Source organism: Peromyscus eremicus, chromosome 5 (assembly GCF_949786415.1).
Source record: "Peromyscus eremicus chromosome 5, PerEre_H2_v1, whole genome shotgun sequence".
Classification (NCBI taxonomy): domain Eukaryota; kingdom Metazoa; phylum Chordata; class Mammalia; order Rodentia; family Cricetidae; genus Peromyscus; species Peromyscus eremicus.
The window spans coordinates 101,811,968-101,820,306 of record NC_081420.1 but is presented as its reverse complement, the minus strand read 5'-3'; the positions used below and the strand labels follow the sequence as shown (position 1 = coordinate 101,820,306).

General features: G+C 46.9%; 1 pseudogene; it reads right to left on the bottom strand.

Moving 5' to 3' along the window:
- Positions 1–5,219: 5,219 nt before the first annotated feature.
- LOC131911104 (eukaryotic initiation factor 4A-I-like) lies at positions 5,220–6,714 on the bottom strand (annotated as a pseudogene).
- Positions 6,715–8,339: the final 1,625 nt, after the last annotated feature.

Here is an 8,339-nt window from a genome sequence, read left to right as displayed (position 1 = left end):
CAGTCCCCACCAGCAAAGGAAGATAGACCTCACCAGATTCTTCAACTTTGCACTGTCAAGCCTTCAAACTGTGAACCAAAACGAACCATTTCTCCCTTAAACTGCTTCTTGTCATAGGTTTGGCCGTAGTTACAAGCGACAGGGTAGTAGAGCCGGGCGTGGTGATTCAATCCTGCCCTCTTAGAAGGCTGGGGGAGATCTGGCGTTCAAGGCCAACTTGGGTTACTCAGTAAGTTCAGGGCTAGCCTGGGCTTCATGGTGAGCTGCTGTCTCAATAAAATCAAAGCTCCAACAGTGATGATGATGGCGGCGGTGGTGGTGGTGGTGGTGGTGGTAATTGGGGTGGAGCTATGTTTAATGGGGATGTAGCTCCATGGCAGAGAGCTCACGTAGCATGTACAGAGTACCGTGTACCACAACACAGCACGTAAATAAAAAAGAAATAAAAATTTAAAACATGGAAGTGGTAATGGCGATTTAAGGGAAGGGGGCTGAAGCCTTTGCACCCCACCTCACTGGCCACCCTTCTGGCTACCTGAGCCCTCAGCCTAGGCCAGGCCTAACTCTCCCAATGAACCTGGGTTAGGCCTTGTGTCTTTCTGTGCCCTTGAACCCAGTCCTTGATTTCTGATCCTCAAACATGGAACAGTCGTTGTAAGAAGTAAATGAGATAAAAAGTACATCTTACAAACTACTTGGAAAACAACAGTGTTTCCTCCAGCCAAGATACAACAGGAGATCAAAGAAAACATGGGCAAATGCAGGCTGGAGATTCAATCTTGTTCTAAAAAAAAATTAATAAATATGCTTGAAATGGACACAAGAATAAAGTATATTTTATTAAATAAAAATTTTAAGTGGGTGTAGGGGCATATACCTTTAATCTCAGCACTTGGGAGGCTGAGGCAGGCAGGTCTCTGGGAGTTTGAGACCAGCTTGGTCTACATAGAGAGTTCTAAGCAGCCAGGGGTACACAGAGAGAAAAAAAAACAAAAAACAAGACAAAAAATTTAAGTATGATCACATATGTGAAGGTCTCTAAATAAGACTCATAGCCGGGCGGTGATGGACCATGCCTTTAATCCCAGCACTCAGAGGCAGAGGCAGGCAGATCTCTTTGAGTTTGAGGCCAGCCTGGTCTACAGAACAAGTTCCAGGAAAGCCAGGGCTACACAGAGAAACCCTGTCTCAAACAACTAAACAAATATGATTCATAAAATATAACTACAAAGTGCTTTATCTGTGTCCCCTTTGTCTTTTTTAAAATTTTATTTATTTATTTATTTATATAATGTTTTGCCTGCATGCATGTCTATATACTAGGTGTGTGCCTGATGCTTTAAGGCCATTAGAGAGGCGTCAGATCCCACAAGATCACTCGGACTGAAGGGACAGATGGTTGTGATCCTCCATGTGGATGACGGGAATTAAAACTGGGTCTTCCGTAAGAACAGCCAGTGCACTTAACCACTGAGCTAACTTTCCAGCACCCCTTTTTGTCCTAGAAGTCTACTCCGTGGTGGTTAGAGATGCACCTCCTAGAGTGCTTGTCTGGCATGCACAGAGCCCTGGGTTCTGTTCCCAGCACCACATGCACTAGGTGTGGAGGTGAATGCCTGCTGCCAGCACTCAGGAGGTAGAAACTGGAAGATTAGAAGTTCAAAGCCATCTTCAGCTATGCAGTGAGTCTGAGACCAGCCTGGGCTACATAAGACACTATCAACAAAATAAAAACGAATGTGCCCAGGGCCGCTTTTTCCTTGCCCCTTGATTCTGTGGAAGGCAAGTACCCTTAGGAGTCTTCGTTGCCCCTAGGACAGCAATGCCCTCAGCTTTTTGTTGTTGCTGTCTTTTTCTCCTGCCAGAGTTTGTGCTTGGTATCAGTGTGTGTGTGTGTGTGTGTGTGTGTGTGTGTGTGTGTGTGTGTGTTGTGTTTGTTATGCTTACTTGTTTGTTAAGATGAGGTCTTGTAGCTCATACTGCTCTCAAACTTACTATCTTCCCACTTCCATCCCCCAGGTCTTGGGCTTATAGGTGTAAATCACCATAGCAGGCCAGGAAGCTTTTTGCTCAGATTCTAACTTGACTCCATGCTGGTTCTCTCAGGTCAGTGGCCACTCTTGATCTTGGCATGCAGCCACATCCCAGTGTGGCTCTCTTCCTTGATGGACCATGGAGGCCTGCCTGTCTTCTGATGTTGAGATTCTCTGGCATCCTGGATCCACTACATCCTTAAAGCTCTCAAAAATACAGGTTGACCCTACCAAATAGTTCCACATGGCCCCTTCCCCTGAGTTTGTGACAAAGGGCAAATGCCTCACCAAGGTTGGGGATTCACAGCACACTGTAGATGCAGCACCCAAGGGCTGCTCTTACCTCCTGGGGCCCAGGTAGGGTCGATGCTGTTCCTGAGCCCCACTGCTCTGAAGAGTTTTTAGTCCCAAAGCCCCCAAGTGCCACAAGAAGAGGTCAAATGAGGATTCTGCTCTCCCTAAGACATGAATTTCTCCCTAAGACGTGGTCTTTCCCGAATGTCTCTGCAGAGAACAAAGGTCTCTGTGCTAACATGAGGATGAGTGAGAAAGAAGCAGGTGTCCCGGCCCGCTAAGGAACGTGGCTGGTGTGGCAGTATCTCAAGCTCGCCCCCTTCTGCCGCCCAGCTGGCTATTTTGTCCCTTTAAAGGCTGATTAAACCTATTCGGAGAAGAATTATGATGTCCTTTTATCTGTGTGACTAAAGGATACCAGAACTGCTTGATCTGGAGGCAAAATAAAAACAATGTTCTAGGCAGGCCAGATGGCTCAGTGGGTAAAGGTTCTTGCTACCAAGTCTGATGACCTCAATTTAATCCCCAGGACCTACCCTGTAGAAGGAGAGAATCAATTCCCACAAGTTATCCTCTGACCTCTATGGCAGGCATGCCCTCCCCCACCCACAAACTAACTAAATAAACATAATAAAATTTAAAACAAAGCAACCATGTTCCAGGAAGCAGAGGAGGAGTCCGGAGAAAGGGAAGGGCGATGGGTATGGTGGAGAAAGGAGGACCCTGAAGTCAAAGTCAGCCTTGGAAGAAACTCGGGGAATCTCTGTCCCCCAAGAGGAGGGGTCTGGGTTCTGTTCTCAGTGTGGAGAGACAGATGGTGTTCAGAGAGAAGGCAATGCCCAGAGAACATCCACACCAGCAAACCTATCTCAGATGATTAAATGGCAGTGGATAAATTTAACTAAATATGAGTAATGGGGACACAGAGGGGAAGTGAAGAGAAACGGAATATTTTAGCAACACAAGGAAATGAGAAGAAAATGACTTTGCAACAAAATGTCAAACTTCTGTGCCTGGAGGAGATGTAATCTGGTCATTGCAAGCTCAGGGGAGCGGGGGAGTCTGCGGTTATTTCAAGTAAATTTTAATTCATTTTAATAACATATGGCTAAATCCCTGAAGGACCGTGTCCTGGAGCAGAACTGCGAGTCGGAGAGAGTGAGCCATCTTTGTTAGCAGGGGTGTTTCTTGTTCGTTTTTTTAAAGTTGTGATTCCATCCACCCACCCACCCATCCATCCATCCACCCACCCACCCACCCATCCATCCATCCACCCACCCATCCACCCACCCACCCATCCATCCATCCATCCAACCATCCATCCATCCAACCATCCATCCATCCATCCATCCACCCACCCACCCATCCATCCACCCACCCACCCACTCATCCATCCACCCACCCACCCACCCATCCATCCATCCACCCATCCATCCATCCACCCATCCATCCATCCACCCACCCATCCATCCATCCACCCACTCATCCACCCACCCACCCACCCATCCATCCATCCACCTACCCATCCATCCATCCATCCATCTAACCAATCATTTATTTGATTGGAAAAAGCCAGCCCATTCTCTGCCAGTCTATAAGAGATTCTAAACAGCTGAAAAGACAGAGATACCTGAACAGAAAGTAGCAATGTATAACTACATCCAGACCTAACATGTGTTGGTTCATGGCACTGACATGTGATTGAAGGGAGGCTCGTGGGATGGTACCAGAAAGGCTTGAACATCCAGCTGGATCTTAAAGGATGAACAAGTTCATCAGATAGGCAAGTAAGCCAGGAGCAGTTCACGTAGAAGGGACTGCATGTGACAAGGACAGTGCCATATGCAACCTTGGGGTGCTTGTTACAGTCATAGGGCTGGGAGAGACTGGCCAGGAAAAGAAGATAGGATGAGATGAGGGAAAGTTTGGAAAGGAGATTCAGGATCAGTGGACCCCTAATGGCGGACAGAGTCTCAGGAAGGAGGAGGCTAAAGACCTCCTTCAATGTGCCCAGTGCCTAACTTAAGCCTCATCCTTGAAGATGCAACTCAGATCATCACTTCCCTCAAGAAGTCTCTCTGCCTGGCTCAAGTGGATTACACTCCTCCTAGGTAGCGTTCCCCGCCTCCTCCATCATCAGTCATGTCACCCCCATCCTGGTCCCATTCCGAGTTGGCTTACTGGTATGCCTGCCTACCTCCTAACCAAGCCCACAACACCCAGCTCTCATGACGCTGAGACCAAAACAGGAACAATATACCTTGCAGGTTATGGGTTCTGTTTGCAGTTAAGACAGTTAAGAATAAGTTCCTGTTTGTCCTGTGTTAAGTCTTTGCAAGTTAAGGTTTCTATTTGTAATTAAGAATAAGTTCCTGTTTCTTAGATCTGATGTAAACTGCAAAACATGTTTTTCATCCTCCACTAAACTTGTGACCCCATTCATAACCCTTTCCTTGTATTTTTCTTCCTTTTTTTCATTGTATTTTTTTCAGTTTCCAAGTCATTTTATTCAGAATTTTGTGTTTGTTTCCTGAATCAATAAATTCTATACAAAACAATGTAAAAATGGCTACCATTTTCTCTCTCCTGCTCCCCTCACCTGGGGACAATTCCCTGGACAACTTCATGCAGGGACTCTCCCTATAGATTTGGTCCAGCAAATGAGGCCAGACATGTTTTAGACCCTTGACACTTTTGGAGACTTGGCTGGGGTAGGAAAGCCTTTAGAATCAAGGGACTAGGTTAGGGAAATGGATTAGTGGGTTTTTTTTGGCGGGGGGGGGGGGAGACGGCACCTGGGGCAGAGCCTACTCCAAAGAAAAGGGTGTCTAAAATGTTCACGGTTCCTTCTTTTTGCCTCAAAAAGTGACATTTATTCAGAGAGAGAGAGAGAGAGAGAGAGAGAGAGAGAACAAAAAACAAAAACAAAAACAAAAACAAGATGTCCATTCCTTGGCCCCCTTCCCTCCCCCCTCCAGCTGTTCCTCAGCCCCCCAGGACTGAACCCTGGCTAGGGCCAGGTAGCAGGACAGCCCCTCAAGTGAGGTCAGCAACATTGAGGGGCATCTCTTCAATGGAGGTGTTGTAGAATGTCTCAATGTCTCGAAGAGTCCTTTTGTCTTCTTCTGTCACCATGTTAATAGCCACATCTTTATGGCCAAAGCGACCACCATGACCAGTTAATTCTGTGGATATAGTTTTCCCTGTTGGTGGGAAGGTCGTAATTGATGACTAGGGAGACCTGCTGTACATCAATGCCTCTGGCCAGCAGGTCAGTGGTAATTAATACTCTGCTAGAACCAGACCAGAACTCCCTCATGATCACATCTCGTTTCTTTTGGTCCATATCTCCATGCATGGCAGAAACAGTAAAATCTCGGGCATGCATCTTCTCAGTGAGCTAATCCACCTTCCTTCTGGTATTGATAAAGATTACTGCCTGGGTGATAGTCAGGGTTTCATACAAGTCACACAATGTGTCAAGCTTCCACTCCTCTCGCTCCACATTGATGTAGAATTGGCGAATACCCTCCAGGGTCAGTTGTTCCTTCTTGACAAGGATCCAAATGGGGTCTCTCATGAACTTCTTGGTCACTTCAAGGACATCAGAAGGCATTATAGCGGACAGCAAAACTACCTGTGTGTTACTGTTGAGCTTTTGGAATATATCGTAGATCTGGTCCTTGAACCCATGGCTTAACATTTCGTCTGCTTTATCCAGTACAAACATCTTGATGTATTTGGGGGACAGGTATCTCTGGTTTTAACAGATGCCCCCCATACACAGCCCTACATGTGGCTTCCTGGATCCTCTCCTGTCTGTGGGATCTTCTCTCAGAGATGAATACGGTATTCTGAACAAGTAATTTTAGAGTCTAAGGCCTGAGTTTAGGTTTTCTAGAGATGTCTAGCAGAGAGAAGCCTGCTTTCCAGAGAGACTCTGTAAGCGTCCTGAGTGACAATCCTTCCTAATTTCCCAGAACTCTGAATGGAAAGAGCAGATGCCTAGAGCTTTTGCCTTCTTAACAAAGAAGCCTGGCCCCAGTGGAGAAATAAAACAGCTAGAAGGCTGGAATAGGAGGAGCCGGGAGCCAGGGCTCAAGGCAGTGACAAGAGGTATGAGGACCTAGTTACCGGATCCATCTCTTTGAACAGAGAAAGAACAACACACCCTGCAAGGTCCCCGGGTGTCCACTAGGGGGCACCAGCCCCTGGACTACCATAATCATGCTGCCTTTCCCCGAAGACATCGGCCCAGAAGTAAGGAGAATGCCAGAGGCATGGTGGGCAACTGGGACACTTGGATGATGGCTATCACTTCCAGGCAATCTGTGAGCCCAGGCCAAGAGTCAGGCAGAAGCAAAGGAAGCAGCTGACTTACCTTCATGACCTCACAGAATGCCACATCTTCATGGCCGGTGTGAGAGAAAAATGAAATGTTTCCATCAGTCAGACCAGCCCCGTCACGATGCAGAGGAAACAGGAACTCAGAAAGAGAGAAGCACTTGGTGGAGAGCACACAGCAGCAGGGTTGGAAATACAGCTGAAGAGAAAGGAAGGAAGGGAAACAAGCCAGTGGAGTGGCCCCCGCCCGTCATCCCAGGGCTCAGAAGGTGGAGGCAGGAACACTGGGCGCTCAGAGTGATTCACTGCTACACATCCAGCTGGAGGCCAGCCTGAGCTATAGGAGACGCTATCTCAAGAACAAACAGCCAGGCATAGTGGTGCATACCTCTAATCCCAGCAAAAGCAGAGGCAGGTAGATCTCTGTGAGTTCAAGGCAAGCCTGGCCTCCATAGATTCAGGACAGACAGGCTATGTAGAGGAACTTTGAATAAAAACAAACAAACAAAAACAGGAAGAACAAAGCCTAGTTTAATAACATGTTCTTTAAGAATCTTTCTTTTAAAAAAAGAACCCCCCCTCTTTTTTTTTTCTCTCTCTGTGGTGTTCAGTAGACAAACATTCAACTACTGAATATAGCCCCATTAATTTCCCGTTTTTCAGAGACTGGGTCTCAAAAATGTATGTTAATTAATAAAAACTTGATCCTGGAATCTATTGAGAATAAGGAATGTATTGACAGCCTAACATCATTGTGGCGCCCTGCATTGTGTCAGTAAGCAGACCGATCTCAGCACCAGCCCAGCTCTTCTCAGAAAATTGGTGGGTGATGTGCAGAGGGACATGAGAGTCTTCCCTGGGGAAAATGTGCTAAACCTAGGCAGGTAGGCAGGCCAGGGACTCATTTGTCACATGGGAAAGTATCCAGCACTGGGAGGTAAATCATTTGGATTCCAGATGTGGCATTTGGTAGTTTGGTAAGCTTCTTATATTCTCTTATAGTCTCTGAAACTATTTTTTTTGTAGGTTCTTTTTTTTTTTAATTTTTATTTTGCAATACAATTCAGTTCTACATATCAGCCACAGATTCCCTTGTTCTCCCCCCTCCCCCCCCCTCACCTTCCCCCCAGCCCGCCCCCCATTCCAATCTCCTCCAGGGCAAAGCCTTCCCCACAGACTGAGATCAACCTGGTGGACTCAGTCCAGGTAGGTCCAGTCCCCTCCTCCCATGCCGAGCCAAGGGACCCTGCATAGGCCCCAGGTTTCAAACAGCCGACTCATGCAGTGAGCACAGGACCCGGTGCCACTGCCTGGATGCCTCCCAAACAGATCAGGCCAATCAACTGTCTCACCCACTCAGAGGGCCTGATCCAGTTGGTGACCCCTCAGCCATTGGTTCATATTTCATGTGTGAAACTATTTTTTAACACATACAATGCAGATAGAATATCTATCCATCTTAACTCCCCATACACACACACACCAGGGATTGAACCTAGGGCATAATGCGTGTGAGGCAAGGGCTCTATCACCGAGCTATAACCCCAGTGTATTTTCATAGGTTCTTAAATTCAAGTTAAGATAATGTAACTTGTCAAAGTATGCTTGCCTGAAACTTTAGAACAGTAAGGTGTGTGTCATGGTGACCAGCAGATGGCGATCGAGGCC